The 20,163-nt window shown below is 44.5% G+C and overlaps 1 pseudogene across 1 annotated transcript; it reads right to left on the bottom strand.

Moving 5' to 3' along the window:
• Positions 1-5,023: 5,023 nt before the first annotated feature.
• LOC123997665 lies at positions 5,024-18,916 on the bottom strand (annotated as a pseudogene). The gene is made up of 25 exons (XR_006832156.1): positions 18,763-18,916; positions 17,563-17,656; positions 17,355-17,472; positions 15,770-15,987; positions 15,559-15,630; positions 15,299-15,421; positions 14,895-15,070; positions 14,482-14,611; positions 14,074-14,274; positions 11,209-11,440; positions 10,932-10,988; positions 10,419-10,782; positions 10,099-10,171; positions 9,615-9,940; positions 9,093-9,386; positions 8,736-8,905; positions 8,525-8,578; positions 8,270-8,372; positions 8,030-8,154; positions 7,699-7,836; positions 7,439-7,486; positions 7,132-7,332; positions 6,668-6,775; positions 6,236-6,382; positions 5,024-5,596 (listed from the first exon to the last, which is right to left on the bottom strand). The product of XR_006832156.1 is annotated as a large proline-rich protein BAG6-like (transcript).
• Positions 18,917-20,163: the final 1,247 nt, after the last annotated feature.

Raw genomic sequence — 20,163 nt, 5'->3', positions numbered from 1 at the left:
CAAATGACCGTTGGTCACCAACCTGTCGATCTTCAAGGCATTCATAGTTGCTCATCAAACATTTCTGTAGAAAAGCCAACTATAAAAGCTGTGATAATGGCTTGTGTGCCTTTCAGTTTTTTTGTGTTGCGATGTTGGCGGTATGTGCACTTTTTCAGAAGCCCTGCGCACCGGGAGGCAAAGTGTTCCCATTTCGAACCGTTTTCATTTGTCTGAAAAGAGAAACTCCACCTGACCGGGAGATCAATCGGCCAATCGGATAGCTCAAATCACGGCGTTTATAGCGCTTCAACAACAGTTGAATACTAGCCGACGTAAGATTTAACAACGTTTAAAACCATGACTACAGAGACTGTCAAAGAATACAGCAAATATCTGCTGTTTTATGACTGAATTAATGTGACTTTTTTTATTCGGCAATGTCAACAATCTTTATTCAACATTTGCCAAACGAAACGCGCTTCTCCATGCTTCCACTCCCGCTGTGATGAATGAGTAGCCAAGGGGATCGACAGACCTGCGTTTTTATTACTGGCAGGTCGTCTATTTTTAATATTTATGAATATTTAACTTTCTTCGGTCATAGGAACAACACGAATTTGTGAACGAGTTAGATGTGGTGGGACTCGAGTTTCGCCATCAGGTGGAAGACTGTGTCCCCTCGGGTCAGTCTCACCGGAAGAAAAGGAGAGCGCAAGGACAGTGAGAGGAGCACGGTCTGCTACGCTCTCCCTCAGCTGAGATGAATGCCGTGTTCAAAACTACTCGTAAATGTCCGACTTCAGTGCGTCCAAGACCATTGGGAACTCGGGGGGGGAAAAAATAGGTCCGACTGGGAAAGATCGTTTTACATTTACATTTAAGTCATTTAGCAGACGCTCTTATCCAGAGCGACTTACAAATTGGTGCATTCACCTTATGACATCCAGTAGAACAGTCACTTTACAATAGTGCATCTAAATCTTAAAGGGGGGGGGGGGTGAGAGGGAATACTTATCCTATCCTAGGTATTCCTTAAAGAGGTGGGGTTTCCGGTGTCTCCGGAAGGTGGTGATTGACTCCGCTGTCCTGGCGTCGTGAGGGAGTTTGTTCCACCATTGGGGAGCCAGAGCAGCGAACAGTTTTGACTGGGCTGAGCGGGAGCTGTACTTCCTCAGTGGTAGGGAGGCGAGCAGGCCAGAGGTGGATGAACGCAGTGCCCTTGTTTGGGTGTAGGGCCTGATCAGAGCCTGGAGGTACTGAGGTGCCGTTCCCCTCACAGCTCCGTAGGCAAGCACCATGGTCTTGTAGCGGATGCGAGCTTCAACTGGAAGCCAGTGGAGAGAACGGAGGAGCGGGGTGACGTGAGAGAACTTGGGAAGGTTGAACACCAGACGGGCTGCGGCGTTCTGGATGAGTTGAAGGGGTTTAATAGCACAGGCAGGGAGCCCAGCCAACAGCGAGTTGCAGTAATCCAGACGGGAGATGACAAGTGCCTGGATTAGGACCTGCGCCGCTTCCTGTGTGAGGCAGGGTCGTACTCTGCGGATGTTGTAGAGCACATATGTCAGAGTCAAGGCCCGCGGGCCACATCCGGCCCGCGAGAAGGTTTTTTACGGCCCCTGGGATGATCTTGATTTGTTATTAGAACCGGCCCGCAGACCGCAGCAAGCCGGCAGCCCGCAGATCTTTTACACGCACCAATACTACATTTCCCACAATGCAACGGTGACGCACCGAGCAGTAGGCTGCTTCATTTCAATATTTATTGGCACAGCAGTTGTCAGCATCACAGTAAAATTAACTTTCAGATACCCATCAAAAATGGCAAAACGGAAGGTGGACACTGAGAACCGGGGGTTTCAAACAAGGTGGGAGTCGGAGTATTTGTTCACGGAGGTAGCTGGAAAACCTGTGTGTCTTCTGTGTGGAGAAAGTGTGGCGGTACTGAAAGAGTATAATCTGAGACGACATTATGAAACGAAACACGCGGACAAAAACAAGAATATGGACATGGAACAAAGGCTACAAAAGGCAGAGGAATTAAAACGAGGCCTCAAATCTCGACAGGCTCTGTTCAAAAAGCCAAATCACAAGGCCAGGCTGCTGTCAAGGCCAGTTTTATTTTGGCAGAAGAGATCGCTAAATCAGCCCGGCCATTTACGGAGGGGGATTTCATCAAAAACTGCATGATTAAAGTTTGTGACGAAGTTTGCCCAGAAAAAAGGCAACTCTTTTTAAATGTGAGTCTGAGCAGAAACACCATTGCCGAGAGAGTAGACCAGTTGTCCATCAATCTAAAAGAGCAGCTTGTGAAAAAGGGAAAAGATTTCATTGCATATTCCTTGGCTGTGGATGAGAGCACCGACATTTCTGACATTGCCCAGTTGTCAATTTTCATCCGCGGAGTGGACTCCAGCCTAAGCGTGACAGAGGAGTTTTTGGCTTTACGTCCTATGCATGGCACAACTACGGGGCATGATTTGTATGAAGAGGTGTCAAGATGTGTAAATGAGATGGAGCTGCCTTGGGAAAAACTCGTGGGTTTGACAACCGACGGAGCACCTGCGATGTGTGGACACAGGAGCGGACTGGTGGCGAAGATACGGGAAAAGATGCAAGAGGAAAACGCGACAGGTGAGCTGACAGCTTATCATTGTATCATACACCAGGAAGCGTTGTGCGGTAAAGCCTTGAAAATGGAGCATGTAATGAGCATCATCACGCGCACAGTTAACTTTATCAGAGCCAAAGGTTTGAATCACCGCCAGTTCAAGGCATTTCTGACGGAGTTAGAAACGGAGCATGGTGATTTGCCTTATCACACAGAGGTGCGATGGCTAAGCCAGGGAAAGGTGCTTCAAAGATGTTTCGAGCTTCGTGAGGAGATTTGTCTGTTCTTGGACAGCAAAGGGAAAGACACAACACAACTCCGAGACGAAATGTTTCTGTGTGAAATGGCTTTTCTGTGTGACATTACGAGTCATCTGAATGCAATGAACTTGCAGCTGCAGGGTCGGGATCGTGTCATCTCTGATATGTACAGTACAGTGAAGGCATTTAAAACCAAACTGACTCTGTGGGAGACGCAGATGCGGAAAGAAAATTTGAGCCACTTTCCCAGCTGCCAGACCATGAAAGAGAAGCTCTCTACCAGTGCGTTCCCGAGCGCACAGTTGGCTGATAAAATAGGTATGCTTGCCGCTGACTTTCGACGCCGATTTGCTGACTTTGAAGCACAAAAAAGCAGGTTGGAACTGCTCGGTAACCCATTTGCTGTTGACGTGGAAAGCTCACCACCAAACCTCCAAATGGAGTTGATTGACCTCCAATGCAATGATGCACTGAGGGCAAAATATGCGGCAGTGGGTGCTGCGGAGTTCGCCCGTTTCCTCCCGACACAATGCCCCAGCTGCGCATCCAGGCTGCTCAAACGTTGTCTATGTTTGGCAGCACATACCTGTGTGAACAACTGTTTTCTTTGATGAACTTGAACAAAACATCACACAGAAGTCGACTTACTGCTGAACACCTCCACTCAATTCTGAGGATTTCCTCAGCTCAGAGCCTTACCCCGAACATTGATGAACTTGTGGAAAAGATGGGACACCACCAAGTATCACCCTCAACCTCAAACAAGTGAACATTACTGTGCAATCACATATTTAGAGTTTTTACTCAGTTCAAGTTTAAAAGTTAAAGTTTAATATTTGTTTTCACTGCATGTTACTTCTCCTTAAACAAAGTGTTGTTTTTGATTAATAGATTTTTGCACTTTATTTTATTGTATTTCAATCCAATTATATTTTAAAAATATTTCAGTTGAGTGGATGATAGAAAATTGCTATTATTGTTTTTTTCTTTGAAGTAAATTTAGCCCACTTTTGCTAAAATAGAAAATATAGGCTACTGATGGTGCCTTGAATACCGGTTTCTTTCATTTAATGTTCATGTTATGGGGATTTTTATATAAAGGAAATTTGTCTTTTGTGTCTGTTGAAAATTAAAGATTACTGACAGAGCCATAAGAAAATTTTGCTTTATTTATCGGATCATATTGGAATATATTTGTTAGGTTTTCAGTAGGTTCAATTAGGTTCACTAGACTATATGCGTCATTTAAAAAATTTTCAATGAACATTCGAACAGTCCGGCCCTCGGCTTGTAGCTAAATTTTTTATTTGGCCCTCCGTCCATTTGACTTTGACACCCCTGTTGTAGAGCATGAACCTACAGGAACGGGCCACCGCCTTGATGTTGGTTGAGAACGACAGGGTGTTGTCCAGGGTCACGCCAAGGTTCTTAGCGCTCTGGGAGGAGGACACAATGGAGTTGTCAACCGTGATGGCGAGATCATGGAACGGGCAGTCCTTCCCCGGAAGGAAGAGCAGCTCCGTCTTGCCGAGGTTCAGCTTGAGGTGGTGATCCGTCATCCACACTGATATGTCTGCCAGACATGCAGAGATGCGATTCGCCACCTGGTGGTTTTGAACGGCCATCCAACTCTGAATCCCAATTCAGACTCTGACATCTTTCTAGGCCTCCGACCTGAAGATCGCTGGCGTCATGATTTTACCTAGTTTTTTCCCCCAAGTTCCCATGTCTCTTGAAAGCACCATGACCATCAGATGCAGGTACCATCAATCCAGTAAAATAGAAATGACTTGCAAATTATTTAAATTTATGCTCAGCGGTGCCTTCCAAATGCTACACCAATCTATGGGTGATCTATTTTGTATTCAAAGCTTAAATTAAATATCTGTTCTAAGAACAATATTGTCAGGGCAGGCATATAGGGGAGCGGAGGGACATCTGGGGTAGGCTGTCACTGTAAAATAAGAATTTGTTCTGAACTCACGCCTAGTTAAAATAAAGGTTCAATATAGCCAATATGCTGTGATAATGTATTAGGCCCATTGCACAAACCTCATTCTTACAGAACTGTTTTATTAGGGTAATGTAAAAAATAAAATATGTTGATAACTGCCCTAGACAACTGAAAGGCCGGTACTTATTGTTTCTCCACAAGCACCATTAAACAACATAGTGTACTAAGTTATTTATTCAGCACACTTACATTCATGTACCAAAACAGCATTTACTTTCATCCCATGAAAGCATACTCTTGAAATAAGCCATTTTTATTTTCAGGGAAGCTAATGAAAAACACAAAACAGGTTAGATGTATAGGCACGATAATATTGACATGGTAACGCTAAACAAAACGGAGCATTGCAGATGTTACGGTAAAGTGTAAAAGTCATCCATAAAATAAAGTCCAAACAAAACTTGTCAAATCAGGTGTGTTCCATCATGGTGAGGGTGGAGAAAAAAACAGGCGCTGGAAAAATAAAATCAGTAAATTAGTCAAGGTGTCTATGGTACAACAAAAAATTGGTAGGTTTAACTGCATTCAGTTGTGATACTGAGCAATCCAAAAGTAAAACTGAAGGATGGTGGTGATGTATACAGGTTGGTTATGTTTCAATTGAATCGGTTTGCAAAACAAGATGTGTTTGGGTTATGAGTCTGATGAAAAAGCTCTGTGTGTGTTAGGGAACTGCTGAGAGCTGAAGTCCGGGTCCTCTCTCACTCGCTTCTTTATGTCTTTCTTCACCTGATACAGAGGACAAAGGTGGCAATTACAAAAAAGGTTGTTCAATATATAAAATGCATCAGCTATCATCGTTCAATATTGAAAATCACAACCAGTGGTGCAAAACACTTCAATATAAATAGTAAAGCAAACTACTTCACTACATTCCTAAAGAAAACAATGTACTTTTTACTCCATACAATTTCCCTGACACCAAAAAGTACTCATTTGATTTTGAATGCTTAGCAGGACAGAAATTGTCCAATTCGCACACTTATCAAGAGAACATCTCTGGTCAACTCTGTGGCCTCACTAAACACATGCTTTGTTTGTAAATTATGTCTGGGTGTTGGAGAGTGCCCCTGGCTATCCGCAAATGAAAAACAAACACACAGTGCCGTCTGGTTTGCCAAATATATAAGGAATTTATATTTAAAAACAAAGACTTTTACTCAAGTATTTTACTGGGTGACTTTCACTTGAGTCATTTTCTATTAAGTTATCTTGACTAGAAAATGGGTACTTTTTGGTACCTTTTCCACCACTGCATTTAACTGTTATGTGTCAAAGTCAATGTGTGACATCTGTAATCTTAATAAGAGAAGCCATGGAATGAAACTGCTTGTTTTTCTGTCAGTGAGTGTTAGTGGAGGACTGTACCTGCTCTGCATAGGCCTCTTGGAGCTCAGGGCTGTCAAGCTCCTCCTGCAGGTTGTCTGGGGAAGTGACTGGCCTGACTCCGGCCGTCCTTGCCGCCCTGCTAACGGCGTCAGAGAGGGAGAGAAGAGCGCCGTCCCCTTGTCCGGTCTAAAAACACACACCCTGGTCATACGCTAATCCAACTTTTAGTGCGACAATAAGCCCTTGCACTCAATGTTGAACATAGCATGCTGATACTACAATGATCAGAGTTTATGTTAGCCCTGATATAGCAAGTCTCCCATGTTTTAGCCATGGAGGGTCAACTACAAATACAGCCTGGAAGCATTCTGCCAACAAAGCTTGCAGGATGCCTCCTATAACGGAAGACCTGTGAGATCAGGGCTTGTCTTTCGCACATAAGTTAGTTTCATTCACAGGGCATCTATTTACCTTCCTGCGTTTGGCAGGCATCCCATGTAAATAGGCGTCAGACATGGGAGGCTGGGCCTTCATCTTCCTCTGGGTGATCAGGTCATGTCTGATGATGGGTACCCACTCCTATTACACAGTGACGGACATGATCAAAATAACAGACAGACAATTAAACTCACTCGAGAGCCATATAACTGCACACTGGATTTTAAGACTTGAATGGGTTTGGATGCAGATCTGATTAGGCGAAACACTTCCATTGCTGGATCATTTCCTTTCATATTTTCTTTCTCCAAGAATCCAAACTACAAGTCAATGACACTTTTGCAAAAATTCAGTATAAATTCAACTAGAAGCCTATATGTATTTAAATAAAAAAATTTAAAGAGTAAACAGCATGAAGACAGAGAATGGCAAAGAAACTAAAGTGGACGAGAGAAAGATTGAACAAGTAGTGGGAGAGAGCTGAACAGTGTTCTTACAGCAGGGACGGCAGCAGTCCAGGCCTCAGTCTCTCTACCAGGCTCCTCCCTCCCGCTGGCTTCAGCTGCTGCCATGGCGCCACCCAATGGCGCAGCCCCTCCGGTGGCTCCAGTTTCCCTGGGTTCTGCCCTAGTCTCCTGTGATGACGCCATGGCTTCCTCAGCTGTGGTGGCCGGGGCTGGGGAGTGGGTGGCCTCCATCTAAGGTGGGATGGCGATAGAGAAAGAGAGTTATGATAAGAAACAACACACCAAGTTATATCGAGGACAATATAATTAATTTTACAAATACATTTTAAAACCTTACCTCCATGATCTGGGCACGTTGAGGCTCCTGTGCATTAGAAGCCTCCCCCTTGAAAATAAACCATTTAACGTATATTGCTTGGAATGTGGTAATGGAATCTATGACAGCTATCGTAACTGACAGTTGATTAGGAAATGATGGTATCCACGTGCATTGTTCGATAGTAGTCCAGTAAATGAGCCTTCTAGAACACTAACAGTGTGCTTAAATTATTTTTAAACACTATGACCTGTTTGCGAGATGGTGTGTGTGTTAATTACCTGCTGTGTGTGGACGACATAATGCAGTATCTGGTCCTCTGTGACTGGGATGTGCTCCAGGATGACCTGGAGCCTCATGGTCAGCATACTGGTCAGCCAGTTCACCAGGCTGGGGTTCATGTCAGCCGACAACGTCCTCTGTAACAGGAGAGGGGTCAACACACCTATTTCACCTCCATTTAGCTCTTTTTTTCAAATCTATAGAAGGAGTATTATAAATCATCTGACAGAGAGATAACCTGGATGGAAGGAGGAGAGACATGGAGTGGGAGGTTGTATATCATATCATAAGGAACATTGTGTGTGTGTGTGTATGCGTGCATGTACTGACTATGCGGTGGTTGATGACAGAAGTGAGGGCACTCTGCTCTCCTCTCAGACAGTACAGGTTAAGGGCCAGACACTCAAACAGCCCCTGGTTGCACATCTGCAGCAGCTGCGGCCCAAACGTGTTGTCTGCAGGAGGTGAAAAACCCCCAGCAATAAGTGACAAAAGCATAGACATTCATAGGCCAGGTCAGATGAATTGCGTCAAATAAAATAATTTGGCACAATGAAGACAGAATGTTACCTGTGCAGCGGAGTATGTGTGTGGCGATACGCGTTAACTGCTGTCTGAAGAAGGACAGGTTGGTCTGAGTGATGTTGACACCCTCCAACACTGCCACTGAAGACTGAAGGACCAAGACAAAGAGAGAAATGTGAGCGAATGATTCACCTCTGACCAACTAGCCACGGGGAGAATTTAAAAGTGACTAGTATTATTGAGCAATTTGAAGACCACGGACTATAAAAGGGGGCAGCGTAAGTGAACTACGGTACTTACAAAGCTCTCTGTAATGTACTCCTCAAGTTCATTGATGAGACCATCAGCAGCAGCCTAGGATCACAGTGAAAATAACAAAGAAAAAGAACCAAAGGGGTGAGATAATGAGACTCATCAAGTAGCTTGTCTAGCCCCATGTGCAGTGACAGTAATTGACGCGTGACAGTAACATCCCAGACAGAGGCGGTTATATAGACGGTAGCCCACTCACAGCAATGTTGTGGTCGGTGGGCTCGCTCCCGTTGAGGTAGTGCTGGGTGAAGAACTGAGACAGCTGGGTTTGGATGCGACCCAGGGGCTGGTTCTGGCCGTGGAGCAGCAAGACCAGGTCCACCATGGAGAAGTTCTGACACACCAGGGTCAGTAGGTCTCCAAAGAAACCTGAGGGAGAGAGACAACTGTGTGGACATGGAACAAAAACATTTGAGGAAGAGAGAGAGCATGGGAGAAAAAGAGGGAACGTGGGAGAAATAGATTATACTTCATAGACAGAAACAGGAAGAGAGAGCAAGGTTCAAGAAAAAGGGACAGAGAGAAAAAAGAAAGCACACAAGACAGAAACTCTTACCCATGGCGTCCCCTGTGCCGGGTGTGAAGATGTTGCTGGTCTCAGAGAGCCTCTGGATGAACTGGGCGATGCTCTCAGTGTTGCTCTGGGGAGAGCCCAGGGAGCCCATCATGGTGGACAGGACCCCCTGTACAATCCCAGTGAACAACTCCGGATTCAGGGCCTCTCCCTGGGCCCCGGCACCGTCCCCCGTGGGAGGGTTAGGGGTGGTCCCGGGTGGAGGGGGGGGTGGTACCAGAGGCAGGGGGCTGGGGGGCACTGTTGGGGGGGTGGTGGGAAGACTGGTCCGGAAGCCTGAGATGGAGAGCGAGATTATGGATGATGGACAGGGAGAAAATAAAAATGTATCATATGAAAGATGTGTTGTTAAGATGCCATTAAGGTATTCTTACAACTAACACGTCAGTTAACTGGGGGATGATGTAATCTTGGTTTCAACCATTCTGTTGTAACAGGCTCTACTGCTCTATGTGTCCTAATCCACAGAATACCCTTGGAACAAACTCCGATCCAGACACTGACCTGCATGAAGTCAGACACTCCTTGGACGAAGGCAGGCACTCCAGGCATAGTCACAGTGATGGAGGGTCCCATGGCCCCAGGAACTGCCCCTGCGGTCCCCAGGAGAGAGCCCAGGAGCTGGGCCAGGTCAGGGGGAGCTCCCTGGGGCATGGTGGGGATGGCTCCGGGCTGGCCTGGGGGAACAGTGGTGCCAGGGGCAGGAGCAGGAGTGGGGATAGGGCCAGAGGAGGATGAGGAGGAAGAAGAAGAGTTGGAGGAGGATGAGGAGAAGGTATGAGAAGCAGAGGAGAAGGCATGAGAGGCAGAGGAGGTGGCTGTTTGACCAGCTGGGGGGGGGGGGAAGAAAGGAACAAGATTAGTCGGCTAACAGTACACTTAACACTTTAAACAGAGGATTCACTTTTAGTGTGATTGGTAACTATGCAACCCCCCCCCCCAAAAAAAAATATATACAAATAAGAGGTTTGAAAGGTGGGGTGTATACCCATCTGTCCAGGTATCAGGAGTTGTCCCACCAGTCCACTGATCATCTGATTGAGGGCAGCAGGAGGGAAGGGCTGTGGGGGAGAGGTCATAGGTCAACAGTTAACGTTAACATATAATGCAAACATGGCGATGTCATTAAGATTTCAGAGCACTATAGCTTAAGACAATTGGTACTGTCGATGGAAATGCCCACAACGACTAGCAAACACGAATGCCAAGTCTGACAACTTCTTGTCAAAACGGAAATCTACAAGACATTAATCCCAGTCCTGCACTAAACCCATAGGGCACCAAACCCTCTATAACAAACATGCTCACCTGTCCTGGTTGCGGACCCATCATGGGCGGCACGCTAGTCCTCAGGTTGATGGTGGCCCCCCCGGGTGCCAAAGACGGGTGGAGGGATCCTGGGAGCAAAGGCGGGCCGGGTGAACACCACCCTGGCCTGGGGGGCCCCGGGAGAAGGCGGAGGGGGGGCTGTGGGGGTGGTGGTGGGGGTGTTAGGGCCGGTGGTGGTTGTGGAAGAGGTAGCAGTGGAGCCTGGGGGGGTAGGCTGGGGGGGGTTGGCCAGGGATGGCGCCCCCGGTGGCAGCAGCTACAGCCTCAGTGTACTGGGCGATCTGCTGCACGATGGACTGCATGAAGTCTGGATTCATCTGAACACCAGGAGGCATCTGGAAGCCTGGGGAGAGAGTATAAGAAAAGGTTTCTTTGTGCCTTGAATATTGGATTCAGGATCTCTGGTTTACGGGGCTTTACTCTAGTCCGCAGTTATTCGGAGATACAACCAGAGGTACTAAAACATCATCATGAAGTGTTACCAACACTCACCTGGCTGACCCATTCCTGCAACATTTGGCTGTCCAGCTGCCTGAGGAACACCAGAGTCTGTAAACACACACAGACAATGTTTGAACTGTAAACCGTGTGTAAAAACAAATGGACACTATGGTTTAACAAGCACTTAAAAAATAACAGCCAAAGGGGTGTAAATGGGAATAAATGCAATGGTAGAGTTATTAACTTCCAATGGGCCATTTGTGGACGAGAAACGGATGGACAAGTTGTGGTAAAGCATTCAATCAGTGGCGGGTACGGGACAACACACCGTCCGTGTTCATCTGCATCATGACCACCGGCATTGTCTGGTGGCTGATCCTGATGACCCGGGGGCCGGGCTGTCCCTGTCCAGCCTGCTGATTGGACGGGGGAGGCTGTGAGGGGGAAGTCTGTCCCTGACCTGGCTGGTCCGACTGGCCGGGGGTCTGACTGGGCTGGGCCTGTCCGTCTGTAGCTGGTCTGCCATTGGACGCCATTGTGACCGTGGCTCCCAGGTTCATCTGCAGATGAGTTTCAAAATGTCATTGAAGTACTGTGTTCCATTGGCAAACTATATCAAATAAATTTAAAACTAACCAAAGTTTACATACACCTTATCCAAATACATTTAAACTCAGTCTTTCACAATTCCTGAAATTTAATCCTAGTAAAAATTCCCTGTCTTAGGTCAGTTAGGATCACCACTTTATTTTAAGAATGTGAAATGTCAGAATAATAGTAGAGTTATGATTTATTTTAGCTTTTATTTCTTTCATCACATTCCCAGTGGGTCAGAAGTTCACATACACTCAATTAGTATTTGATACAATTGCCTTTAAATTGTTTAACTTGGGTCAAATGTTTGGGTAGCCTTCCACAAGCTTCCCACAATAAGTTGGGTGAATTTTGGCCCATTCCCCTGACAGAGCTGGTGTAACTGAGTCAGGTTTGTAGGCCTCCTTGCTCGCACACACTTTTAGTTCTGTCCAGGGCTTTGTGAAGGCCACTCCAATACCTTGACTTCGTTGTCCTTCAGCCAGTTTTCCACAACTTTGGAAGTATGCTTGGGGTCATTGTCCATTTGGAAGACCCATTTGCGACCAAGCTTTAACTTCCTGACTGATGTCTTGAGATGTTGCTTCAATATATCCACATAATTGTCCTTTCTCATGATGCCATCTATTTTGTGAAGTGCACCAGTCCCTCCTGCAGCAAAGCAACCCCACAACATGATGCCGTCACCTCCGTGCTTCACGGTTGGGATGGTGTTCTTCGGCTTGCAAGCCTCCCCCTTTTCCCTCCAAATATAACGATGGTCATTATGGCCAAACAGTTCCATTTTTGTTTCATCAGACCAGAGGACATTTCTCAAAAAAGTACAATCTTTGTCCCCATGTGCAGTTGCAGTGGCTTTTTATTTTGGTGGTTTTGGAGCAGTGGCTTCTTCCTTGCTGAGCGGCCTTTCAGGTTATGTCGATATAGAACTCGTTTTACTGTAGATATAGATTATTTTGTATCAGTTTCCTCCAGCATCTTCACCTTTGCTGTTGTTCTGGGATTGATTTGCACTTTTCGCACCAAAGTACATTCATCTCTAGGAGACAGAACGCATCTCCTTCCTGAGCGGTATGACTCCTGCGCGGTCGCATGTTTCGACTTGCGTACTATTGTTTGTACAGATGAATGTGGTACCTTCAGGCATTTGGAAATCGCTCCCAAGGATGAACCAGGCTTGTGGAGGTTTACAAATGTTTGTTTTCTGAGGTCTTAGCTAATTTCCCCATGATGTCAAGCAAAGAGGCACGGAGTTTGAAGGTATGCCTTGAAATACATCCACAGGTTCACCTCCAATTGACTCAAATGATGTTAATTAGCATATCAGAAGCTTCTAAAGCCATATTTTCTGGAATTTTCCAAGTTGTTTAAAAGGCACACTCAACTTAGTATATGTAAACTTCTGACCCACTGGAATTGTGATATAGTAAATTATAAGTGAAATAATCTGTCTGTAAACAATTGTTGGAAAAATTACTTGTGTCATGCACAAAGTAGATGTCCTAACAGACTTGCCAAAACTATAGTTTGTTAACAAGAATTTGGTGGAGTGGTTGAAAAACGAGTTAATGACTCCAACCGAAGTGTATGTAAACCTCGAACTAAATACACTACCGGTCAGAAGATTTAGAACACCTATTCATTCAAGGGTCTTTATTTGTACATTTTTCGACATTGTAGAATAATAGTCAAGACATCAAAACTACGAAATAACACATGGAATCATGTAGTAACCAAAAGAAGTGTTAAACAAATCAAAATATATTTAATATTTGGGTTTCTTCAAAGTTTCCACCCTTTGCCTTGATGACAGCTTTGCACACGCTTGGCATTCTCCCAACCAGCTTCATGAGGTAGTCACCTGGAATGCATTTCAATTAACAAGTGTGCCTTGTTAAAAGTTCATTTGTGGGATTTCCTGCCTTCTGAATGCATTTGAGCCAATCAGTTGTGTGGTGACAAGGTAGGGGTCGGTATACAGAAGATAAACTTATTTGGTAAAAGACCAAGTTCATGTTATGGAAAGAACAGCTCAAATAAGCAAAGGAAAACGACCGTCCATCATTACTTTAAGACATGAAGGTCAGTCAATACGAAAAATGTCAAGAACTTTTAAAGTTTCTTCAAGTGTAGTCGCAAAAACCATCAAACACTATGATGAAACTGGCTCTCATGAGGACCGCCACAGGAAAGGAAGACCCAGAGTTACCTCTGCAGAGAATAAGTTCATTAGATTTACCAGCTTTAGAAATTGCAGCCCAAATAAATGCTTCAGAGTTCAAGTAACAGGGATTTGAACTTGCAACCTTTCGGTTACTAGTCCAACACTAACCACTAGGCTACCCTGCCGCCCCAAAATGAAGGAGTGAAGGATGTTTGGTTACCACATGATTCCATGTGTGTTATTTCAGAGTTTTGATGTCTTCAATATTATTCTACAATGTACAAAATAGTAACAATAAAGAAAATCCCTTGAATGAGTAGGCGTTCTAAAACATTTGACCGGTAATGTACATAAGACAGAAATAATGTAATAGGTGTAAGTGTCTGCCAGGTCACAACAAAACAAGTTTGACAATGGGATACAACGCCAACTAACATGTAGCGGGATGTGATGGTGCACGGTTCCAGGCATGGACACTGGGGCGGTGTAGTGAGACATTGGCCGGATCACGTGTAAGTGGCGTGGGGCGGGACTCAACAGGTTGCAGCGCAGGTCACTAAGGGCAACCAGGGCATTGCCCAGGAGACGGAGGGCCTCCCCCACCAGGTTGAGAATCCGCTGATCCTCCTCTCTTTCCTGTGTGTGACAAGAAAAGGGCTGAAGCCATTTTCTGAATGTGTGTTTTGATATTTTATTCAGGTAGTCATGTGGGGAAAGTGACAAGTATTGTAAGAGTCCAACTACAATACAACAGCAAACGCTCATGACTTTCTATGTCTGATTAGTGCATGTGAATTGTACCTAACCACAAAGCACTGAGGAATGCAGTGGTGAAAAGCTTACGGTGTTGGCGTATTCTGCAGTGGTAGCAGACTCTAGGATAGAGTGTGTTCTCTGGACGAATGGCTGAAGCCTCTCCTCCACCCTCCTCAGCTCTGACAGCATCTCTACCAGCTCTGCTGGGCTGGGGTGACTGTCAAGGGGAGAGGGGATGAGTTATCCTTACATGCATCACAGGTCTTTAATAACAACCACGATGTCTAAAGTCAAGTCTCATGTGCTGATGTCAATGGGAGATTCTGTGCAAAAGTGAACATTTTGCATGCAGGTCTCAAGTTCTGGATTAAGTTCTATTCTTCTTAATTCACATTAAAATGCCCAGTTTGATAACTTTTGGATTAATCCAGCATCCTTTTTATTCAGTATAGAGCAACAAAAAACATGCAGGACAGCGATAGTTAGCAATAATGTCTTACTTGGGTCCAGCTTGGGCGGCTCCCTCTGTTTGAGTGGAGGAAGAGAAGGATGGAGGGGGAGTAGATGAAGGTGGAGATGTGTCCATGGGCTGGGTGGAGGGAGAGGGAGTGGAGGAGGAAGAGGGAGGAGGTGCAGCAGCAGCATCCGGTTGGGTTGAGGTTCCGCTTGGTTGATCCTGAGATTGAGCGACAAGGTAGCAGGCAAGGGGAGGACGTTGCTCAGTCATCTTAATTGAATTACTTCGAACTCAAATAGACCTGCTTCCTGAGACTGCCTAGAATATCTTCAAGTAACATTTTGTCCAAATACTTATGTTTCACGTTTGAGCCAGTGTATTCATTAAAAAAAGGTCTGTACTGTGGGTATTCCTAGTTGTTCTAATCTTTATAACTTAACACCTCACCTCCATCCTCTCGATGAGAGCAGTGGTGTCCCTCAGCAGGTTCTCAGCCAATAGCAGTCTCAGCCTGGGCTCACTCTGCACCGATTGGTCCATATCAATGTGCACATTCATGGAACCATTGCTCTGTGACAGCAAGAGTATTAGTTGACAGCTACTCAACATGTTTATTCATAGCATTTTGTGTATATATAGAAATTGATATATAAAATCCATAAATGAGGATGTATACTATGTTATAAATCATATATTTGATTTCATACCCCGGTGCTGGTGCTGACTCTGGCATTCCTAGCATTCTCACCCAAACCTGACATCATTTGCTGGACTGACATCTAGTAAGAGTGTAGTAGACAGTACAGGCTAGATATCAGTGCTGATCCACACCAGGCGCTCAGGATATCATTATAAACCATAGAACCAAGACAAATATGATCCAAAAAGGGGTAACACACACACACAAAAAAGCTGTACCTGGATCTGCTGAGGGTCCATGACGTTAACGGGGAGGTTGAAGGTCCCCAGCATGACATAGCTGTTGGCGTTGCGGTCGTGTGGGGGCACTTGGGACGTTCCCTGGGAGGTGGTAGAGGACGGCGGCGCTCCGGCCTCCGCTCCCCCTGACCCCGAGCCTGCCTGGGAGGGCTGAGGGGGGGCCCGCTCCACCAGGTGGATGACTTTTCCATCGACGTCTGAGACAGAGGAAACAGAGAGCAAGGAATATCATCTCTATTCATGTTAGAGGACACTGGTGCTTCATCAATCTATCAGGTGATGTGCAAAGCAGCCAAACGGCTCATAACAATTATATGATGGATACTCAAGTTCTGATGGTGTGCAGTTGTATAATAGGCTTACATCTGTGCATTACTGGCCTTTAAAGTCATGGAATAAGTGAATAAGACTTATTCTGTAGATCACATATAGACAAAGATATGACTGTTTGCAGCGTTTCTGTGTTGACAGATGCGTCACTGCAGCTGTGTGCTGCTCCAGATAAAATTGTCTGGACTAATTTCATGTTTATTAGCATATGGCTGTTTTCTATTGGTTCCAGGCAACTCCACAGACAGCTTTACCGTAATTGCTGGACTATTAAGCGCACCTGAATATAAAACGCACCCACTGAATTATTAAAAAATATGTATTTTGTACATAAATAAGCCGCACATGTCTAAGCCACAGGTGCCTACCGGTACATTGAAACAAATTAACTTTACACAGCCTTTAAACGAAATACGCCCTGTAACAAAAATTAAACAGTGGTCTACCAAGAAAATCATTGGTCACCATCTTCCTCCTCCTGTGCACTGAAACCACTGAAGTCATCTCCTTCTGTGTCGGAGTTGCCTCAGAATTGCTTCATCCGATGTTGGATCGTTTTCACTCTCGTCACTTTCATCCGGAGGCAAATACCCCGCTGAGCTCATGCTGCCCCTTGGATTTTTTTTATATATTTTTTTTTACAATGCTCCACGCTGTCAGGACCCACTGGCAGACTTGACCATAAGTTGCTCTTTGCATGCGGCCCGTTTTAGTGAAGGATTTCTCCCCACTTGTCATCCAAGCCTCCCACTGAACAAGGAGCGCCACCTTAAATGCACAATTTACACTGATGTCGAGTGGCTGCAAATAATTTGGGCCATCTGCTTTTCTTCCCTCTGAAAGCTGTTGTTGTCTTTTTGCACTGAGGCAGTTCCTCACGCTGCTTTCCAACGTCTTATCATCGACTCATTAAGGCCAAGCTCCCACGCAGCAGCTCTATTTCCTTTTCCAACAGCCAGATCGATCGCCTTCAACTTGAAAGCTGCATCATATGCATTTCTCCGTGTCTTTGCCATGATGAGGGTGACAAAATTACTACCGTAATCAGAATGATGGGAAGTTTGAGCACGCTCGATTTACATCACATTATGTGACGGTGCTCAGTTTTTTTGGCGGCATGAATCTTGTGAAAACGGGAAAAATCCATAAATTAGCCGCGTCATTGTATAAACCGCAAGGTTCAAAGCCTGGGAATAAAGTAGCGGCTTATAGTCCGGAAATTACGGGTACTCACTGTACTCTGTCAGGGTCCTCTCATCCTGCAGGACTCGGCCCTGGTAGATCAGCCTCTGTTTGTCCACAGGGATCCCAACTGAAGTGGCAATGTGCTCCTTGAACTCTTTCACTGTCAACTGAGAAAAAGACAACGGTGTGAGGATTAGGCCTATATCCAGTATATGTAAGGCTACTGTAAAAGCGCTCTGTTGGATATGAGAACGTACCTGTCCGCCTACAGTGTAACTTCGGCTCTGGGAGTCCAAAGTTTTGACAGTCACCTCTATATCAGCACCTGGTTCCTCCATGGTTACGTTTACCCTGTGTGTCAAGTAACAGAGGCAATATAATAAAGTATCATATCAATGCTGTCATGAATAGCATTATGTAAGGGTTAATCAATGAGGGAAATACAATATGCTTGGTTATGGAAAAAGTTTAAGTTTGGTTTTTGCATCTTTTACTCTCCGTTTAGTACACCAGCTGAAAATACAATATGTTTGGTTATGGAAAATATACTTCACAGCAGTTTAGATTATACAATGATTCTCGAAACTGTTTTGTCATTAAACTTAAATCAGGCAAACTATTAGAATTTTAGCAAAAAAATATTTCTGCATAGTGCACCTTTAACACATTTGCCGCTAGAAATGTGTTAATTTGCAGGTAGAAATAAATGTGTTCCACATCCACTGAAGTAGCAAGCAAATGTACTATATTGCTGTAGTAGTTGCCTTGGTAACCAAACCAACAGAGTTACTAGTTAAGCTAACCAAGCCATCAGTCCTAAATTGCTATTATGAAAATCGAATTAAATGTTTTCAATTCGACATTTGCTATCAAAAATCAGCTCAAACGTAGAAAATGTAAGAATGAACTATAGCCATTGAATTCTACCATGCTGATGTACCGTGCGTTATAGGAAATATTGTACGGCCTAAAATGCTCTTGAAGCCAATCAGAAACGAGTATTCAACAATATCCATGGTATAATGTGGCTAATATAATTTCAATTGGGTAATTACCTAGCTAACTTTAACGTTAGCTAGCTACTGCCTAAACAAAGATACTGTGTGGTCTAACGTTAACGCTCATGGAAGCTGCCATAGTTATCTAGCTAAAATGGCTAGCTAGCTGAATGGCTAACATCCTTGCCTTGAAGCAAACACGGTCAAACAAAACATTTACGTCCGCGTTCTCTTGATATTAACTGTAGATGGAATTTATACAAATGTGATGGTCCAATCAATTTCTCACGAATATTGACAAAAAACGACAGTGAAACGTGTAGCTAGGTATCTCACATCTACGTTAGCTTTTAGCCAGCCGTTAGCGAGCTAGCCTTGAGCTAACGTAACCATAAACTGTATGAAATCAGCTAACGTTAGCTAGCTACCTACCACCTAGCTAGCTAGTTATTTACTTACTTGATATCTCCTATCTGTGAAGTTAAATATTCCGATTTCAACTGAATGTTTACCGATTATTCAGTGTGGCATGTAAAGCTAACTAGTTCCTCCTATGATGATAGCAACTGCGGTTCAAGTAACGTGACATATGATTAGCTACCAGAACAGCTGTGACGTTTCAAACATACAGTAACAAATGGGACGTGCTCATCAAGTCAGTTCAACATGTTTAGTTTATATCTGCTAAATGGATTTGCTAGCCAGCCAGATAATTTCCCCAGTACAGTTACAGTAGTAGATGAAGGTAAAGTGTGGATGTTTTTGTTAAACCAGGCCTGTATGAAATTAGGGGAAACCAAGAGGTCCAAGATCTCATTAACAAAGTGAGACATGATTTCCTCTTTCTTTACAAGGCACCCCATCAAAGTGAACGGGGTTTCCAGTTCCAACGAAGGCCTGAGACCGCTGGGATTATCAATTCACAGCTATGTAGTGATTGCGAGAGGAAGAGCCCGACAGGGGATTGAACCAGTAATCCTATATTCATATTACTGGAAGGTGACAGTATAATAAAAGGGAAACAAAGTGCTCCTTTTTACCTTTGTTTGAGTCTCGTTTGTTGTTTGATAAATGCAAGATAAGTAGGGGTTGAAAAGCGGAAAGATGTGCCTGTCCTATACAAAAAAAATATATACTATGCAAACAAAAATATAATCTACTGGTAAATAAATGCTGTCTGAGTTTGCATGTTTTTGCTAAAGCCAAAATAGGCATGGTACACTTCTGGGAGATGAGCCTGTTGCTGTGTGCATGTTAATAATACTGGCTTCTTCTCCATCTCCTAATTGCACAGAAACTATAATCAAGAGACTAACCACTAGAGCATTTTCTAGTATTAAATATGGTGGATGACTACCAGGAACTAGTTTAGAGAACTGAAATTGGGACTTGAATAGTGGCCACAAAAGCCAGCTCTGTGCAGAACCATACATTTAAAAATATCCTTGTGCATCCAGAGATCAGAGCTGCAATAGGGCATGCCACAAAAAGACTGGACCTCTGGGCAGAGGCAGTACAACATACACAGGGGGTCAAAACCTGGGGTGTATTCATTAAACATGTTCTGTTTCAAAACGTTATATAACAGAAACGTTTATTCGAAACAAAAAACGAGAGTTTCTATTGGACAAATTCTGGTATGTCCCACCCCGTTTCGTTTGCTTCCGTTGGGTTCTTAAACGGTAAACCGCTCCCGTTGCAAGTCGTAATGAATACACCCCTGCTGCTCAGGGCAATCGGAAAAGACATGAAGTCACTTTGTAGTTGGACTGAAATGCACCCTTCCATTCCGTTTGTTTTCCTCTGGATTTGAGTAGCCTAGCCAGGAGCCCAACCTGATGTAACGGTTAATGGATTCCA

Source organism: Oncorhynchus gorbuscha, linkage group LG15, assembly GCF_021184085.1.
Source record: "Oncorhynchus gorbuscha isolate QuinsamMale2020 ecotype Even-year linkage group LG15, OgorEven_v1.0, whole genome shotgun sequence".
NCBI classification, from domain to species: Eukaryota; Metazoa; Chordata; class Actinopteri; order Salmoniformes; family Salmonidae; genus Oncorhynchus; species Oncorhynchus gorbuscha.
Note: the sequence above shows the minus strand (reverse complement) of the source record. Positions and strands in the feature narration are given on the sequence as shown.